Here is a 21,607-nt window from a genome sequence, read left to right on the forward strand (position 1 = left end):
CGCTCCAAGGCATGGAAAAACGTAACAGTCGACTGGCAAGGTTATGGCGTCTCTATTTTGGGATGCGCATAGAATAATTTTCATTTACCTCCTTGAGAAGGGAAGGACCATCAACAGCGGCTATTACGTAGCGTTATTGGACCGTTTGAGGGACGAAATCGCCGAAAAACGGCCGCATTTGAAGAAAATGCTGCTTCACCAAAACAATAAACCGCGTTTAAAATCCATGAAATGGGCTTCGAGTTGCTTCCTCATCCACGGTATTCTCCTGTTCTCAGATCTCGAAGGAATGCTCGCTGAGAAGAAATTTTCGTCGAATGGAGAGGTGATCGACGAAACTGAGGCCTATTTTGAAGGAAAGGACAAATCGTACTAGAAAAATGGTATCGAAATGTTGGAGGGTCGCTATAATCAGAGTACCACCCTTGAAGGGAATTATATAGAATAAAAACAAATTTTGCTAAAAAAAATTATTTTACTAAGGTAGGCCGGGGACTTTTCAATTGACCTGTTAACGTCAACATCAAACATAAAAATAGATGATATTTTAGACTTAAATCTAAAGCGTTCCATGTTTTTCCTAGGAACTCGTATTTTAAAGCAGTGGGTAGTAGACTAGCCGAGACTTTATTATCATTGGAAGCAAAATAGGGGCAGCCGCCTGAAAAAAAAAAAGAACGAGCGTATTTACATAAAATAAGATAATAAAGATTATTACGAGACAGAATGACAGTGCAACTTTTGCACGGCCGAAGCGGCAGTGGCCGTAATTAATGCAATTTATGTACGATGCATGTTCTCCATCAAGGGTGACGCACCGAATCGAACAAAAATAACAGAACGCTCTCCGCGATTACTTTTAACGAACACGTTCGGTAAACAATGAAGCCGCATTAATCGGTTCAAGGTTTTCCGCGGAACACGTTTCGCCTTTAAACACTTTACACACATACACATACCCACCGTCCCACTGTGAGCGCATTCCACCCAAGGTAAGTGGAGAATTTTCGTAGCGTGCAGCCTTTGGATCGACCACCACCGCATCTAATTAGCCACACAAAAACTACGTTACAGTTTTTATATATTGTCGGATGCATGCCCTATCGTTATTTTGATCGGGGAGTCTTAATAAGAGCGAATGCCGCCAGATAACTGGTCGCCCGCTTGTTCTTTAACGAGTTCTGTGTACCTCTCAAGGTCGGATCCGAAACGAATACGAAAAAAACCGGCTAATTTAATTCGCGCTATATAATGCCCGAGATTGGAAAGATGAATAACTTTTATGACTTATATGTGGAATGGTCCACATGCTCTCGGTTCTCGCTATGTTCCAATAATCAAAAAACTACGTTATTCTAAATTCTAGTGTGTTAGATGCTTGCATGTAATAACTGATACTGTTATATTGATCATTGTAGGGTTACTTTTAATCCCCGGGGCGTAAAATAAAAATTATATTAAGAAAATATATATAAAATATCATAACATCTTAAATAAATAAAAATAGATATCAAAATAAATTATATAACAGCTACTTACATCATAATTGGACGGTAGGTCCTTTCAAGTGAGGATCGGTGACGCAGTCTCCTCTCGAAAACATATCTCCACAGGAGTCCCGCATGATGCTCCACTAGCCTCTGCCCTGTTCAACTTTTACATGGCTGATTTCCCACTCCATAAACATTCCCACACAGCATTTTATGCAAATGATAAAGCTTTCTTCGCAACCGGCTATAATCCCGACGCCATTCTCGATAGACTTCAAGTCCAACTGAACTAGGTGATTGCAGGGTACAAATTCTGGCGTCTGCAGATAAACCCGAGCAAAATTTAGGCTATTCTGTTCCATCGAAAGAAGGAGTTCCGCGCCTATCGCCTCCAAATCGATAAAGTTCCTATCCCCTGGCTCCAGAAGGTATCATACTTCGGTCTCCAGTTCAACTACAGTTTCCAATGGTCCAATGACATGCACAGTCTACTCTTTCCACTCCTCTGCAGAAAAACTAAACTCCCAACACCCGAGAAAGTGACTCTATACATAATGATAGTCCGTCAGGTCTGCCTCTTTGGAGCACAGGTGTGATACAGGTATGTCTCTGAGAGACAACTTGCACTACTTCAAGTGGTCCTATCCAAAAAAAGTCCGCGCGTTACTCAGTGCCCTATGGTTTATGAGAAACGTCAACACTCGAATCAGGCATCCCGTTCGTGAAAAGTTTCACCAATATTCTCTGTGTAAGGTTCTCTCTAGGCGCCTTAGAACACGACAACATCTTGATAAAATCCCTACCCATCCACAAACCTCGATAAATAACCAAGTACGACAATCCCAGTCTTAACCTAGTGTCTCTGTCGCCCGTAAAACACTCCACTATCCCGAACCCGAAGTGACATCAGCAAAAGATCATTTGGTTATAGCTGGTCATTCTGCAACAAAAAAAAAACTACTTACACAATAAATGGCACAATAAATAAAGAGAACAATTGTGCGAAATTTTGATGTCGATGTGATCGCGTGATAGTTCTGAAAACATAATGAAAACGTACGAGAGCAACCAATTTTCAATGACAAGGGTGAAGTTAAATATATACTTGGAATAAAACAATTATCGATGACAATTACGATAGATACTTCTTAAGTTAGGTAATATTGAAATAAAACCGTACTGTTAAAATATTTGCTAAAATTACAGGCAATTAATTATGCTGGCGGATCATAGTACTAACGAATAATAATATCGATAAACAAATATATCGACAACTACTGCTAATGGATAGTACTGATAATCTCTAAAAACACGATGCCAATGCTAGGCACTAACAATGGTGGGATAACCGGGATTGTTAACAACAGCCTTACTCCATAGTAGTCAATAACATTGACGGACATTTCTTATAAATCAGGCAATAATGGTAACTGATAGCACTGATAAACTCATATGACATGAAGTATGACATGTCCATACGGTAGAAAGGGAACGTAACGCACGACGTACTAGCTTATGTCCTAACACTTACAATAATGGTAAAGTGCAAACAATAAGCTGCAATAAGATCAAGGAAGGCAACACGTGAGATTCTGCCACTAAAGTTAGTAGGCCTCGCTAGGATATAGCTAAAACCTGAAATAAATAAATAAATAAGCAAGATTGTTGCTATTGTGCATTCACTTCTCCAGCTCCAGCTATGATGAACGTGCAATGCGTACAAGGGAAAAAGCTAAAGGCCACACACTAGATATGCTGCCACCAAGAGCCATCAAAAACACAGTTGATGGCATTTATGTATGTTTCAGATTATCAATCAATTACTTTATTTTTAAGTTACTTTCACAATTTTGATATTAGTTTCTGGCTTATAAAAGAGTTATAATTTATACTATTTAGTTGCAACCATAAAACAATTATGTTTATTTTTAGATTTAGAATTATGAGAGAGATACGAATAAATAATAAAATATATAAGATAAAGATAAATGGATAAATAAATAAATACAGAATAATAATTAAGGAATAATAAATAGAAATTTAAAGAACACTAGAGAAAGAAGAAAGAGAACACTAGAATACTCTCAATTACTCAGACTAGAACACTAAGGTTGAGCAACACAAACACAAGATTAACAGAATAAAAAGTAGTGACTCTTAACATCGCATCTTAAGTTCCCATAATTACAAAGGATACACATTCGTTGTTCAAAATGAATACTGAACTATATAATGAGCCCATAATATATAATAATTGTATAGGCACTAAGATTATTGTAGATTATATTGTATATTTTATATGGAAAGTACTCAATAGAGAAATATAATATATCAGTTTTTATTTATTATTAAAATTTTTACAAATAAATGTATTTAGCGGTAAAGATTATTAGATTATTATTATAGATTTATTAGATTGTTAGACATATATTAGTAGATTTAAGCAACATAATAAATATCCATTGATACAAGTTTGATTTCTTTTAAATTGTAGTGAATGTTAGTATTTTGAAATTTCAGAACTCATTTCCAATAAATTAAAATTTTTCAGCTCCCATTTCCACTAATAGTACTGAAAACATCATAATTCAATCAATTTACAATGTTATATGTTATATGTTAACATAATTTACCACACTTTGTCTTTCTATAGTTTGCAGTTTCCAAGACTACAAAAATTAAAATGCCATTTGCATCAGCTTACATATATATGAACTTTTTATTTGATTGGCGATCAACTAATCATTGATGGAAGTTCTTAGTTTTGTTTTAACAAATATATTATAATACTTATATTATATTGTAGATAAAATACTAAATACATTTTTTAAATAGTAATATCTATAAATAATTAATCTTTTAATTGTAAATATATTCAACAATAAAAATAACATTCACCATACTGTCGTGATATAGTTTTAATTAATCATGAAAGATTTGGGATATACTATGCTGATATTAACCTGAGTTTTAAAAAGAATCCTTCCTTTATTTAGTTGTATATTTTTACATCTTACTGCGCACTTAGACATTTAATCCCAACGTGGAGGAATATGTTAATTGTGACCTCAAATATGTTATACATAATCGCGACTATTCAAGAAGAAAACAATACAAAAGGATACTATACTTATTAGCATATACTAGGTTACTTTGTTATACATTTTTACAATAGTATAACATATCGGGTTTTGCTGTAAGTTGAATGATAACTTGTTGATTGATTCTTATATAACAATGTTTGTCAAATATATATGTGTATTTTTTTATTATTATTTAATTATAACATTGTTACTAGTCATTTTCTAATAACCTACAATTTGTCTTTATGATAACTTAAATTTAGGTATATAATTAGTAGGATCGATTGACCCGATATCAGTCTGTGGTGAAATAATGTTTATACATGTCACTGCTGTATTTTTATTAAAAACCTCACTACACAACACTACACAAGATCACATGGTTTGATTCTTTTGAGTCCTGGGTCCTGTTCTGGTGGTATTCAAAAGCTGCAATATTCTCATGAGAATGGAGTCTTTCCTCATGCCCCTTGCAATTCTCTTGATTTCTTGATTGAGTTTGGTAATCAAGAAATCAAGAGATTCCATTGCTTGTATTTTGCTTATGTTGCTCTTTGCAGAACATCCCCATATTAGAACTCCGTATGCCCATATAGGTTTCAGTATTTGCTTATATAATAGCACTTTATTATATTTATGATAATTATGATTTTCTTCCAAATAGCCACAACATTTTCCTATATTTCAATTACAGTTCTTTTCTTTTCTTCTTTATATATTCCTTCTAGAGACATTTTACATCAAGATTCATTCCGAGATATTTAGCCTTGTTGCTATATGAAATTGTAGCGACCTTGAGGCATGTCGAATTGTACATAGTGGAATAACGGTCTACAAAATACCCCGAAATATAATCCCAATTGTTGAACACGGGCGGGGTGCCAGCAGCGCCAACTAGAGCACGATAACGAATAGCTGGCAACCCCGAGCCGTTTATCTGGGATGTGATTGAAGGGTATTTCCAATCATTCAGTATCTGACAACCGCTCAGTTTGGACGTGCCGCCATCGGCTGCCCAAGCCTCGTCACCAGATAATACCGCTGCCATCCATTTTATCTATTTGTATTTTCCACATTTTTATATTACTTCAATAAATAACGGTCACATAATGTAAACACCACTGTTTCATTTCGTTTTACCTCCATTCACCGAGCCATATAACTTACCCCAAAGAATGATTTCCAAGCTTGTGTCCAATTATTTTTATTGTCATTTGCCTGTTGTAATTTTCGTGAGGCTTCTGCACTATTGTCTCCGATAGCTATAACTGCAGTATCATCAGCAAATGTAGTCATCGAAATATCCTCTATTTGTATACCACAATTTGTATATCAGCATATATATATATATATATATATATATATATATATATATATATATATATATATATATATTCTAGTTAACCGTAATATAAATCTAGTCTTAAATGATTTGATTAAATTAAAGACTAAAAAACCACTTTTTACGCTGGTACCTCTAAATAGTTTTGTTGACAGTTGTTTGCTGACTGTGTTAAGTAGGCAGGTATTAAAAATTATGATAACTATCTCAGAGAGACCCCGTAACTTTTTAGTATGTTACTGAAAATACAAGCACAGCTGTAGACCCTCGTCTTTACTTACCAGATTTGGCAATTTGTATGACTTCGTGTAATTTTTTGACCACAAATAATATCTGTCGCGAGAAGATATTGATTCTTGACAAATATGACTAACTTAATATTTGTTTAGATATCAGAACCCCATAGTTATCTTATATATCCTTAAATTTTGTTTGTATAGAGGCAGTTTATTGTCCATATCAATATGTCAATTAATAAGTTAGACTCATAGAGTATATATTATTCTGTAGTTAGACTTTATTTCAATTTAGAAGTACCGGCTTGGTTGGCGCAGTGGTAAAGGTGACAGGACAGTACACCTACCGTTGCGATAATCGCGTGTTAGAATCCTGATAGGACATGGTCATAAATTTATATTTGTGATTGTGTTATATTTGTGAATATCCTCTGCAAGGGTGCAAAATTCGACAAGGAAAATAATCCCAGTCACACTGGGCTGGGTAAGACCGGATGTCTTCTGGGATGATTTTTAAGTTGGTCATTCGCCAGTCGGTAGGCCAGTCCAGGTAAACACTCGTTGGTAAAAAAAAATATACTTTAAAATATTTAGAAACAAATTTAAAAGTACTATAAAAGTGTATAAAACATTAAATCAATAATTTATTGAATTGCACGTATGTCGAGAAACATTTGAAACTAATGAAAAGCGAATACAAATAACCAGCAGGTAAAGAGCTTGATACTCCCATTTAATATCATTACTGCGCCAGTATCTCTCGACTTCTTGTGGTTGTTAATTGTTGGAACTATTAATTCAACTCTCTATATGGAAATATAATTTATAACAAACTCAGTGGGGAAACATTCTACGAATATCTTAAAATAACCTTGCGGGATTGTAGAACACGATTGGATATATAGAGAATAACTTTGACAAACTCATAAATAAATAATATTTATGCGGAGTCTCGTAATTTATTAAAATTATGAAAACAATTTTAGTTTCAGCTATAATGATCTCTTTTTTTCTACTTGAATTATAGCAGTGTCTGTATAAAAGTACTATAAAATTGTGTAGTATATAATATTATTAAACATTAATCTTTATAATCAGTTAATTAATATTACCATATGAATTCTGCCCTAAAAAAAGGTTATTCTAATCAATACAGGTGTATGACTCATTTCTTAACTTCTTTACAAGAATATATATAAGGTGTAGACGGAAATGGTACTAGTTTCTAAAATATATGAGTTTCTTCAATGTTTTAGATATCGTCAAACAGCAATGTTATAGAAACAATGAGCTGTCTAAAAGGTCATGAAGAGAAGCTTGGACCAAAAAGAATATTCAGAAAAATCATAAATTTCAATATTAACAATAATTTTTATGTAGACAGCCCCAATATCCCTTGTTCAATGAAATAATGAAAATATAATAGAAGCTATCCAATTATTCGTCTGACTTTTATTGATAGCTTAAATACATTTATGGCAATTGTTGTTAACTCTTCAAAGTCATGGTAGTTTAGTTTAGTAACTATATCTTCAGATATATGCTGCATTTAATAAGCTACGTTAATCTCTTTAAATTAACTTTCAAAATACACTAACAACTAACAATAAATTTTAAAATAAAGTAGCGTTATATCGACAATTTTTCGGCATCCCTAGTTTAAATGGATTATTTTTCATCAAAACCAAGCCTCAGCCATATTTGGCCCAAATAACTCTAAGAAGCTGTCCTGAAGTTGTTGAATGTCGAAATATTAAAGTCCAACTCAATGGACTCTTGGGTGTGATTCATATTTTACAGGTATGATGATCCAAAAACCACTTCAATGCGAATTTTGTCTTAATTTGTTAACACTAATTGTTCGTTTAGTTCCGCGAATGTATTTTTGTTTAATGCCATAATTTCATTCTATTCCATCTATTGAATATATGAATATATATTACTTCGAAAGAAGTTTTCTAGGTTTTTTGAAGTCTACTTAAGTGTACCTTTTGTATTTTTCTTCGATTTTTTATTCTCTAATGGGTTAATCTCCTATGAATCATGTTTTCTATTATTCAATATATATAGACTTATGTATTTTTATTTATTCATATTAATATACTCATTATACTTTTCGTATTTTACCGAATATACGAGAACCAGTATAATAACTTTTTTCCTAGTTTTATTAGTTACATTCCTTAATATTTATTCTTACTCCATTATGTTTAACCATTATTTATCTTGCTTTATAATTCATTCATGCTTTTGCTCCAAGTAATTTTTACTAATCCTGATTGGAAATAAATGGCTTGGCATTTATAAAGTCGTATATCCCTAATAATACTAATTCGATGAAGCCATAATATCGTATATTCGTTTACTCGACAAATCCGTGTAGATACCAAATTCCTGGGTGTATCGAAAACCCTGTGGAACTCCAGACTGGGGAATATATTACTCGAAAAGGAATCAACAGCTTTGAATTGACCTGATCGGTTTTCTAAGTATAAAAATATTAGGCTTACTGCTTATTTTATGTCTTGAAAGCTAGACACACCCTTTGTCTAATTCCCTTATGAAGTCGAAGAAGTCTTTCACTGAAGTTCTTGTTTTGAAAATGGTATGAATGTGCTTTACTTAGCCTGCTAACCTCACAGCTTGATGAACTGACGAGTATTTGGTAATCCAAACTCTTCGTTTTGTATAATTAACGTAGATAATTATTCTCTAAATATTTTTTGTTTGATATACTCGGTATATGTTCATGTTTAAATATGAAATTTTTGGCGTTTAACTTATTTTTTCTTGTGAAACATTTGCTTTTATGCCCGTAATAAAGAATTAATGGTTTACTAAACATATATTTACAGAAATGGCTCGAAACCGAGATGTAACATAATATTTTTAATGGTTTTGCTTTCGTATAACTAAAATTTAATGGTACCATAATAAGTAGGAGGAATGGTCTCCCGTAAATTTAAGGGCGGATTTTAAAAGCAACCACTAAGAATCATATAAAATATCATTTGGCGGTGCAACGTTACTCCTTGGTGCTCGTTTCGTTTCAAGAATGCTTTTAAATGGCCCGTTCTGTCCTCGAACCAGCGCCATTTTCTAAAAGAATGGTTATTTTATTTCGCCGTAATTATTTTGTTACTAAGCTATTATTTTGTTTTGTTATTAAGAGGACGGAAAATATAAAATAATCTTGTGTCACTTTTAAAACTAAAATATTCGCAGCAAAATGGCTTTTGTTTATTTTAAAAGAATAACAGAGTACTGTGATTTTAAAAATAGTAAGACTAGATTTTTGTTAATACATTGTTACTAGTCGTTGCCAATAAATCTACTTTTTACAATAACTTGAGCACTAGGTATATATCTAGGAAAATCCCAGCGGTTTTTACATAGTCTCTATACTAATAATGTTCTTATTTTAAGTGACACTGTTATATTTTCTGTTAAATATACATTATTGCATTATAGGATTGAGTGTTTTGATCCAGGTGTATCGGAAAGTTAATTTTAATAAAATGAACACTATATTTGTTCAAAGTATTGGCCATTTGATTTATGCATCTTTCAGGCATTTTATGGATGCCATCCCTAAAAATTGTTTGTTCTTTGAGTGAAACCAAAAATTCTATTTTTTTCTTTAAATTAGTCGAATTGTTCTTCTAAGTGCTAAAGAGTTGATAGTAGGACGGAAAAGGTCTGGAGAGTACAGTGGGTGCTATAATATGTCCCATCCAAGTGCATTCAACGCATCCTTGATCGGTTTAGCTTTATGAGGCAATGACGTCTGTGGTTATATGCAGCTAATAATTTGCTCAATGTCTGTATATAGAACTAAACATATCTAAGGGATATTTATGTGAGGATTCATCGTTCATCAATATTTTTAGGCAATCCAAAGGTAATTGCTTGAAGTGATTTATGATTTTACGTCTTTGGCTAGATGAGTTCGTAATAATATATGAACTTATAAAATTCGAACATTTGGTTTTTTGATTTATAATACGGCGAATTTTAATATTCTCCACATATATCATTTAGCATACTGCACTTGACACAACAGGTAAATAAAAGCCTTTATTAATTAAAAACAATAATTTTGTGATTGAACGTTGTAAAGAGCTTCTCAATTAGCTAAATTTCAATTAGGTAAAATTTGAATAACATCTGTATTGCATATAGGAAAATAAGATATAGGAAATCTATATCAGTTACGAAAGAAGTTTATACGGGACTACTGTCCTAAATATTTATCTCTTTTTTTTAAATAAGTATTTAAAATAATTACCTAATAACAACCAATGCTGGCTCTCTTACGTAATAGTATTAGTTCTTATTAGTTAATCGCCAAACAATTTGCAAGAGTATATGTTTTATTTAGAATGGTGGTATTTTGTTAATGGTACTGGGTTTTTTTAACAATCGAGTTAACGAATATGATAAAGAAGAAAAAATAAATAATCGACTAATATAACTGCCAATTTTATTTAAAGGTAATTAAAATAATATATATATATATATATATATATATATATATATATATATATATATATATATATATGTAATATTTTTGATACATAGTCGATGATTAAATCTCTTAATAGATCTCTGATAACTACATGAAACAAAACCGAACAAAACTTTGGATAACATTAAATAAAATAATATCTACCTAATATCTTTAATATTTTAGACCACTTCCCAGCACATTCAATTAGTTTGATTTAAATTTGATTAACTAACTTACTTCTTTAAAATAGTACATAATTATTAATTATTTTTTAAATGTATTGCGCCAAATATCAGCGAATAAATCCCTTTTTAGAATTTTGGATGTACTTATCGTATTTTTTTAGTAAATATACACCATTGCCGCTAAAAGTATGTTATGTTAGTACCTACAACCTTAGCTAAAAGGCACATGGCGTTAAGTCATGCGAAGAGGGAGAACTATTGCGAAAATGGGCTTTTTGGGATAAAATGTTTTATAGATGTCTCTATTTTGCTGTTTGATGCTTAATTTCTGATTTATGTTGAAATCGTTATGCTTTATTACAGTGTTTTTATGTTATTTTTTTGGTATTCATTAGGAAATTGTAAATTTAATTATAGAAATTTAATCGAGCCTAATATTAAATTAGATTTTAATATATTCTGTAACTTGGTAGCTATTTATCAATCAATGCAAATGTGTCATTTAAATCTAGCGATTTGAAACGCAATCATCTATTAATACAGTGCTTGTAATTATGTAAATGATCCACTTAGTAATACCGCATGTTATGCAACAAATTAGCATTAATTAAACAATGAGTCGGCATCAAAGACAACTGTAGGCTCTAACTTAGATACTGTATTTTTCCATTATCACATAGTAATCGTTATACATTGATTTCTTTTTTTCTTAATAGTCAATGATGAATGAATTGCTGTTACAATGAACGAACTGTAGTTTGTGGGTTAAAACATGTTTTTTTAGTCACAGTTGTTCAAAAATCTCATAAATATGTATTCAGCGATATTGATATCTTGAATCAATGTAATTTCAAATATAAGTATGGCTTACACAGCTTACACGCAATATAAGTATGGTTTTGTATATATATTAACATACTTACAACAGTTTTTCAATTGTTATTTAAAGCTACTTTCATGCTAGATCCTGATATTTTACTCAATGTGAATATTCACCTGCACATCATAATCATTGTACAGGCTTAATCTAGTTTTCAGTAATTTTCATTTTCATTGATCATTTTCAAAATTAATAAAAAATCATGTCAGAAATGCTGGAAGAACAGTTATTCAAAAAGCAATGAGAAACGGACTACAGGAATTTGTCTAAAATGCAATATATTAAGGAGTCATTTATATAAGGATGGTCACCATTATCAAAATGAAACCAAACCAGTTTTGTCAACATAGTCAAAGCGACAGAATGGTACCATGATATGATATGATGGTTCCATGACCTTCTTAGGCCTGGTCCTGGTGAGAACATATGTGTCTTAATTTTTAAAAATTGCGAAATGTTCCTCTGCAAGCACATGTCGCGTTGATGCCTGAAGTTGATAGTCAGATGGGGCAAGGTCTGGAGAGTACGAAGTGCTTTCAACGCTTCCTCCACAGGTTTTCCTTTAAAAGACGGTGCATTATCGTGCTGTAATATCACCGTATCTTCGGGCCTATTTTGGACATTTTTCGATCAATGCATGGTTCAAATTGATAATATGTTGTCGGTAGTAATCACTGTTAACTGCCTTACTAGATTTTAACAGTTCGTAATACACCATGCCACTCTGGTCCTACTGAACACAGAGTACTGTTTTGCGACTAAAACGATTTGACCTTGGAGTCAGCCAACTTCACCGTCACACACACACGTCAAGTGATAACCGTTATTTTTTGGGCTTAGAGTTTTCAAAATGAGTCTATTTTTTATCACCTGCCACTACTCGATGCAGAAATAGCTTTCGATTGCATCTTTGAAGCAACATTTTACAGGTAATTTTTCGATTTTCCATTTGCCTACCATTCAATTGATGCGCAGTTAAATACTCTTGCAGTTTTGCATCTTCAAACTTTGTCAGTCTACCAAAACGTTCTTGGTATTGCACAAAATCACAAATTTTGAAAGTTTGGAACATGTTTTTAAGTTTAGAGCATGATCACCAGTGAGCATGCAAATGCACGTATATATATATATATATATATATATATATATATCGGATATCGTCTGAAGTTGTCTCTAACTTGGTTACCCAGCTATTAGTAGGCTTAGTGTCGAAGAGCGTGGCTTGAAGCAGCCTACGCTGAGCTGTATAAAATATATTTAAACAGAAGAAACAAACAAATGTTTCACATTATAGATCAAGAGACTAGCATTGTATGTATTTAAAATATGTTGGTTGAAATTTTGGTACATTTTTATCAGCAATTATTTAGTATCGTTATTTTAATGCGAACAAAATGTAAAAAAAGCCCATACCAGTATATTATAAACCAATATTAATTGCTTTTGTAACAATATTTCATACACACAAACGGTTCATCTAGGTAAATTGAAAAACGTGAGCCCACTAGCATATTTGGTACCGGCATAAAAATACAAATCCTAAAAATGGGAACGTTTTCAATTTAAACAGTTTTTGCTGTCGAAACACAATAGGATTTTTGAATTTCCAACAAAGGATACTTCATAAATTAAATTTAGTGTTTTACACAATGCACTGGGCTTTTTCGTTAATTAGATTTTATGTTTTTTTAAAAAGAATTACATTGAAACGTCAATAACATGTTTCCATGTCTTCATTTCTTTTACAGTTTGCATCGAAATAAGTTACAAAAATTAAAATGTCATTAAAAATAATTCGAAAAAAATATTGCAAATATCGTTTGGACTATTGTTAAAATATAGATCAGATAACTAGTGTAGGTATTCAGCTTTGACTACATATTATCTCTGAAATATATTAGCTGTGCATAGTGTTAACTTTACTGTATTAATTTTTTACTGATTTTCAAAAAACAAAATTTGATTAAATTAATTATTTGAACAGTTATGCTACAGGGAAGACCCACATTATATAAATGTGTATTGTTGTCTAGATAGTCTATCCGTAAACACTGACGATAAAAATTACAGCCTTAATATTTAAGGCTGTAATTTAAGGCTTATGGTGTAAGGCATAAGTATTTTTAACCTTTAATACAAATCATAGTTGAAAACATGGTGTATTGAAGTGAATAAGATAAAATATACCCATGTGACTTTTATCCTCCATCGAAGGTTATATCCAAAATGTTAGCCTAAAGTACTTTGAAAGAATGTCAATACATACAAATAATCTCGATACAAAGATATGTGCAGGACGTTATTAAGTTGATATTGAAATAATAATGGTACTAATTCCAAACATGTTCTGCATTCGAACAATATTAGTCTGCAATTTTTCCTATTGATTTTAATAAACTTGATTCGCCACAGACGTCTGTGAGGAATTCATTCATTCGACAGATATGCCCAAACCATTGTAATCTGCGTCTCAGAATTTGTTTCTCAACAGTACACTGTCACATATTTATAGAATCACTTCATTTCCAGCACGGTCTCGAGAAACACGTAGAATTTACTTTAAGCATTGCATTTGTAACAGGGTCCAAGTCTTGGAGCCATTGGCAAGTTAAACATTGGAAACAGATGGATATTGCTCAGCAGTAGACTGAAACTTTATTTTTTCTATATCTGATCCGAAGAAGTTGAATTCCTGAATTTATTGTAACTGGACACTGTTGATATTTACAATAGCAGACAATTCATTAGCTATCAATGATTTGGTCCTTTCTTTTTAATTTTCAAAATATATGGATCTGCAATACGAACTTTATTAGCGAACATCAGATCTCTTTAAAAGATTATAACACAGAATTTGACAATTTCTCACTGGTACGTAGTTAGTTAAACTATCGTAAGATGCCTAAACATATATATATATATATAGTAAATTAGTAAATTAACACTAAATGTTATTTGCTTTTTTTTAATTTGTTACGGTTTTAAAGTCTAGTGAATTAGATCAGATAAATCTTCTGACTAAGCCATAATTATTTAGGAGCTGGAGAACCTCAACTTTAAGGTGCTGATGGAGCTTCTATTCATGTCCTCGGCCATAGTTCTCTATAACATCGACAGAGTCTACCTTCAGGTCCTTATGCAGATTTTCATTGCGAATATATTATGGAGTATCAACAATACCTCGCAGTAACTTGTATAGTATTTCTCTTGCTTTAAGTGGTACAACCCCAGAATTGATATACCGACAGAGCTGAATATCTACTCAATAACCAGTATGATGTTTTTTGTACTTTCGCTTGAGCTTTTCGGATTTTGTTCCTAACATGATCATGATATTTGAGATATTTGCGTGTATTTTCATACGGTTCTGTTTGATTATTTATATATAACGGCTTGTGCTTGATTCATTTGTTGAAATCATTGTGCACTGATTTATTTTTTTTTAATTTTGACGCTCCTTTTTCACTATAGCTTTGTATTTTGGAAATAGTTAATTGTAACATTTGGGTTCATTCAATGTTGTTAACTATAATAGCTAGGATTACACTATTATCTGAAAATGTAGCAACGATATTTTCATTGATTATAGGTAAGTCTCCAATGTACAGTAGATAAAGGACCGACTCAAATGTGGCACACCTCTTGGTATTTCCTCAAGTTAGTGTATTTAAATATCTAACACAAATTTATTCAAAATTATTATAGTTAATTTTGAATAACCAAACGCCAATCCTTTCATTGTGTAAAAAGTAAACGCGACTAAAAAAACTCTGTACTCACCCACTTAGGAAATAAGAGACTGAATTTTCGGCGATGCGGTAACTAACACACAATTTCTTTGGCGGAACAAATCAATTAGAACTACGGGTCGTTTAACGTAACAGCCAATTAAATGCGGAAAAAAATAAATAAAAAAGGTACCATTTTAAAAAAGGTTTCCGAAATTTTTAACAAGGAAATCGATCGTACGGCAATCGCTCAAGCTAAGCTGAAGCGAAGGGAACAAAAATGCTTGTTCGGGTTCATCTTGTTCGACCTTTTTACGTTCAATCGATACGCTTAAAATTTTCACCGGATTAATTTCGATAAAAGTTTTAAAATAAGATCGGGCCAAGTCGACTTTGTAACGAACCTGGGATGGTATCAAAATTTATTCAGAGTATCCGGTGTTCGTCTAATCGATTGAAGAGCCTTGATAGAAAACAAAAAGGAAATTGAGGCGCCTCGAATGAATTTCAGGTGTTTTATTTCGTTTTAATATTGCTTTAAATCTATTTTTTAAAAAGTTAATTTTTTTGTTAAGTGTTTCTTCTTATTAACTACATCTTACATTTGATATGCTTAGTACAATTTTAATTTACAAATTAATTAATTGCTACTGTTCTCTTATACTTGCACGAACAGACAAGCAAGCCGAGTACGGGACTGATACATTAATATTAATTTCTCAAATAAATAAAGCTAATCTACTTAAGCTAAAGTTAAAAATACACTTAGAAACTAAACAAGTTCGAGTGATTTGGTTCGCTTTAATCCTTTAATTGCCTGTGTGTTGCCCAGTAGCTGTATCACTTCCACATTGCTGTGATTTAGCAAACTTATTTCATGTTTTAAGCCGAAATCTTAGATCATTTTTGATATCTATGTGATTTGGAGATCATCGTGCAGCTCCTTGTTAGTTAAACAGCATTGGTAACTAATCGTAGAACTTTGTTTTGGATGCGATGGATTATTAGTTGGTTTAATATATTAATAGAACCCCATATGCCCAAATTGGCTTTATGATTGACTGGTAAACCAATCTCTTTGATTTTCGGTCAAGTTGAGAGTATCTTCCGACTAATTAGTACAGTTGTTTGACTGTGACTTTAATCTGCTCTACTTTTTGTATAACATAATGTTACAATTACCTTGGAGGTGGAGTTATGACGTTGTATATTCTAGTCTCTAGTCCATTTGTAAATCTTGTTGACTGTTACCTGTACTTCTTCTACAGGCTTAGGTAGAGCTATATTATTTACCTTGATAACTGTGGCGCCGGTAAATGTTCCTAGTTCTGTTTATCTTGTTGTTGAGATATCAGCAGTATAGAGCAGATATACGAGTGTTCCCAAGACACTACCCTGTGGAACTCCAGGCGAAATAGGTTTAAGTGTTGAGAATACCCTTTCATACGAGACTCTAAATTTTTTTTCTATATTATTTGATTCCAGCAGTCGATAGTACTTCTGCGGTTCAATTGTTCATTTTCTGAAGCTTTTGCTTGATTCTCGATAATTTTATGCATATTTTCGATGATATTCTCGATTATGTTTCCAAAATCAATGTATTGATCATTACGCTACTGGAAATTCCGTCACATATATAATTATGTAATTATTACATTGAGGTATGACCGCAGACAACTCTTTGGTCGTTTTCTTAAAGAGCGAGGCGTTATCTCATGGGGCTAATATAGCGCTGGTAATTCTTTCTGGCTTTATTTAATATAAAAAGACGAACAATCCACTAATTATCATATGTTTGTATTAACAACTCAAGAGAATCGGTATAAGTTTGGCCACATTTAAGCATAGTGAGAAGGGGGCGATCGACAGGATAACCCGTAACTTATTTTAGTAAAGATATTTACCTTTAGAACTCTGAACTGAACTATATCTGAATGAGTACGCGAACATGCTTTTATATGTGTAATTATATTATTTTTCCTCATTAATGAAAACAGCTTCGTTCAAGTCAGTTGGCTAACAATAGGTTTGTTTAGCAATTATCGGGATTTTCACCTCCAAGCCGAACAACAAGATTCTCTCAATATTCCATTAAATTTAGTATTTAGTAATTATTATTTTAATATCAACGAAACCCACAACACTAAACACTTTAATCTTCATATTACATAGTTAAACATAAACATAAGCAACTCTTTCGAATAGCCAGGCCCTATTAGTCGCTATATAACATATATAGTTCAAAAACCTCTTATATAATTTACCACTATTCATATTTGTACTGGTCGCTTATTTTCGATATATTAATAAAAGTGAATGACTTTGTTAATGATTTAAGCTAGATGGTATTAAGCCAATTTAGAAATCAATTGACATAAATCACAGAGAATATATCTAAATTTAGACATAGGCGTTGTATAAATGGTTTCAAGGTTGGCATGCCTTTTTTTGTTCCTAGAAGATGCTATGAAAGTCGAAGAATCGTTCACCTTTACCGCCATATTAATTGGACTAGAAACAGTAATTTTTTGTATATCTTCATAATTTTTTATAATAATATATTGAATAATAAAAATTTTAGATATATTAGTGAACTTTCGTCTATGTTTGTCTCAACTTAAGATTAAAAAGTTATTTATATTTATTTGTTGTGCATTTATTAACAGAAACGAATAGGAAATATACACGTACACATACAAAGAACTAGAGAGGAAAACTTGATAGATAATCTAAGTTAGCAGATCTAAGATAATCTAAGTATTTCGTTTTGAGAATCTTTATCCATTTATTTATATTCTATTACTAATTTCATTGTTCTAATGTGATTCTTCCGATACTCCCCGTGTATATTTTCCCTCTAATATTTTTAATGTCTTCTTTATCTTGCGATTTAATCCAATTAACTTAATTAGATTTCATTTAATTATGAATTAGTGTCCATTTTCTCCTAGTGCATATATACTAAATGCATATGCTTGCAAAGAGTATACTCTAGAGAGCTACCGACATGCCTATGCACACAAATATTACATACTCTACAATATAGTGTTTTATAACTATTCTCACAAATTTCACTTACGTTTTAGTTGTATATTTTATTTTCATAGTGTACTAATGTTGTCTATTAAATAATAAATAATTATACATGTTACCTCATTAAAAATATGTAAACAGAAAATTAATCTACTATCTTAACCACCATTCCCGTGTGAAAACTGCGCATATCTGTAAAATTTGTCAAGTTAGTTTTGAATGAATGCGCATGAGTAGCGACAGGTCTTTCGACTTATACTGTAGCCTGAAAAGATCAATTGAAATGTACCCGGTATGACATATAGATGGTGCTACTGGAATTAAATCCATATGTTTTTTAGTTAACCCTAACCCTCAAAAGACGCGTGTATAAATTTGACTGCGGTCGGATTATTAATTTGTGAATTATAGCATTTTGATTGAAGCAACTTTTATTATTGTGAAAACAACAAAACTCTAATGATCTCAACTGAACGTGTACATCATATCATTCACGAATATTTGGTTATGAGAAAGCTCTGTGCATAGTGGATGCCGTGCGAGCACACTTTCGACCAAAAACAACGACGAGTTGATGATTCGGAGCAGTGTTTGAAGATAACCAAGCGTAACAAACCCGAGTTTTTGCGTCGGTATGTGACAATGGATAAAACATGACTCCATCATTTCACTCCGTAGTCCAATAGACGGTCATCCGAGTGGAGTGCACAAAATGAACCCGCTCCAAAGCGTGGGAAAACGCAACAGTCGGCTGGCAAGGTTATGGCGTCTCTATTTTGTGATTCGCATAGAATAATTTTAATTGACCACCTTGAAGAAGGACCATCAACAGCGACAAGTACAAAACGTTATTGGACCTTTTGAAGTACGAAATCGCCAAAAAACGGCCGCATTTGAAGGAAAAGAAAGTACTGCTTCAGCAAGACAATGCCTCGTGTCACAAGTCAGTGAAAACGATGGCAAAAATCCATGAAATGGGATTCGAATTGCTTCCTGATCCACTGTATTTTCCAGATCTGCCTCCCAGTGACTATTTCCTGTTTTCAGATCTCAAAGGAATGCCGGCTGGGAAGAAAAGGTGATCGCCAAGACTGAGGCCTATTTTAAAGCAAAGTACTACAAAAATGGCATCGAAATGTTGGAAGGTCGCTATAATCAGTTTATCATCCTTGAAAGGGAATTATGTTGAATAAAAATATATTTTGCCAAAAAAATATTTTACTATGGTGGGCCGAGAACTTTTCAATTGACATGTTGGACTATTCGTACATGCATAAATCATCGTCGGCAATATGGGATAAAATGCAAGCATGTTGTAAAAATGCGGCATTTATTTGCTGTTGATCAGAACCATTTTTATTTCCGTTATTAAATATGCAAACGGAACCAACAATTGAAAACACGTTTTCCTGGGGCCACATCTCAGTCGCAATTGTTTTTGGGTAATATTCCTAAATTCAATTTTCACTACCAAATAACATCATTTGAAGTAACAAAAATCGTTCAGAAGAGAATAGTTACAATTTTGTACATGATATACATCATCAAATCAACATCAATATTGAAGGCCAAGCGTATCATCAAATGTTGGTGTTGGCCGGTCAAACCTCAATGTATCGCCATAATATTGTTGGCCAGATCCGCGGCTCCTGGAACAGCGTTCTGTTCGTCGCTAAGCGCTGAAAGTCATTGTGGCGAACACTGGAACTAAACAAAGTGCATACGCACTACAACTTTGAACCAATTTTGAAACCTGTTCATCACGAATTCAGTTCTGCTTATGCGCATTTTCAATTTTCGTACGAAATTCGCCCCGAAATTCTGTACCCACCATTAGAACAGGACTACGTCTGTCGGGTGTGCTAGTATTTATATAAAAGGTAATTTGAATGTAAATTAATCTCAAGCAACAATAATGTAACAAACTTCAATCTTCTGACGTAGGCAACCAGTCAAACATCAAGACTGACCATTTTATGCTTGTGAACTGTAACGGTCGCCGCGAGCCATGAATGGGTTTGTTTCTAAAGCCAGTCGCTGGTGGAAAGAACGGCGTACAGTTCCGTCATGGCTCTCGTAACATGAGATTACTACGCGATTTATTTATTTTACTACATTTCGTGCGAATGTTTCCAATTTTGGATATAATTAGGCTTCGGCGGGACGTAATTAGCCCGTGTTTCCATCAGAACCTAACTGTGTGACGACGTCGCGCTATCAACGGTGCCGGGAATTATGCGATTCGATGCGCTGGCGCGTTGGTTAACTTTATGGTTTCGGTTACTCCGATAATGAAACTGTCTAACGGAGTTCGTTGGTAATTATCTTGATGACGTTAACTTAAGGTAAATTGCCATATTTTGGTTCCGGTGCAGGCTGGCTCACTGTTTTCTGTCGACAATTTATCAAATAAAAGTAACCAGACATTTCTTTGTTTATTTCTATTCTTAAATTGAATACAATGTTAATAATTCTTTTCGAAACAGCAAAATACAATGTTATGTATATATTACAATGCTCTATTATTTTAGTAAAACAAACAGTTCTTTTTTTGCATAGAATTACTGTTGTAATATGGGCCTATAAATATATTCCCAAGGTTTTTTTCTAATTTGAACTTGAATTTATGACTGATTCCATCTCGAAAGAAAGTAACAATTACAAGTAATAATCCAATGGTGAATCCAAAAGTGCAAGCTCTGGGGAATAAGGCGGGTGGGATACCACCTCTCATTTTAATATTTCCAAGTATGTTCTCACCAGTTTTGCAACATGTGGTTGAGCTTTGTCATGCTGAAAAAGAATATTGTTAGCGATCCGAATTGATATTTTCATTAGCTTTTATCAGCTCACAGTATAGCACACCAAGCTGTGGGATCAGCAAATCAATCAAATATAGAGCATAAGCTAGGTCCCCATGATTTTTTTGCACTGAATTTTAGTAGTGGATCCATTTTACATCATCAGTATTATATACTATTTAAAGGTGATGATTTTTATGCCAATGAACAGCCCGGAGGATCAAAACATTTCAGGTAGCAGATTTCAAGACTGATGAAGACCCAGGTCGAAGGCAAAAGAGCTCAGCAGTTGACGTATTAGAATGTCTGTTCCTAGGCT

At 32.8% G+C, this 21,607-nt stretch overlaps 1 protein-coding gene across 5 annotated transcripts in view; it reads left to right on the top strand.

Moving 5' to 3' along the window:
* The window catches only part of LOC143192952 (uncharacterized), a 277,241-nt gene that overhangs the window by 14,066 nt on the left and 241,568 nt on the right, over positions 1–21,607 (top strand). The window contains exon 1 of one of the 5 annotated variants that reach the window (XM_076398816.1): positions 20,520–20,832. The exons of 3 other annotated variants lie outside the window; for them this stretch is intronic. The gene's annotated coding sequence lies outside the window, so the exon portion shown is untranslated. Of the gene's footprint in view, positions 1–20,519; positions 20,833–21,607 lie in introns of those variants that run through there. One more of the 5 variants, XM_076398810.1, reaches the window with a different exon arrangement.

The sequence above is a fragment of the Rhynchophorus ferrugineus genome, unplaced genomic scaffold (genome assembly GCF_030347505.1).
Source record: "Rhynchophorus ferrugineus isolate W39M unplaced genomic scaffold, kcgeb_rfMv2 rfM3, whole genome shotgun sequence".
NCBI classification, from domain to species: Eukaryota; Metazoa; Arthropoda; class Insecta; order Coleoptera; family Curculionidae; genus Rhynchophorus; species Rhynchophorus ferrugineus.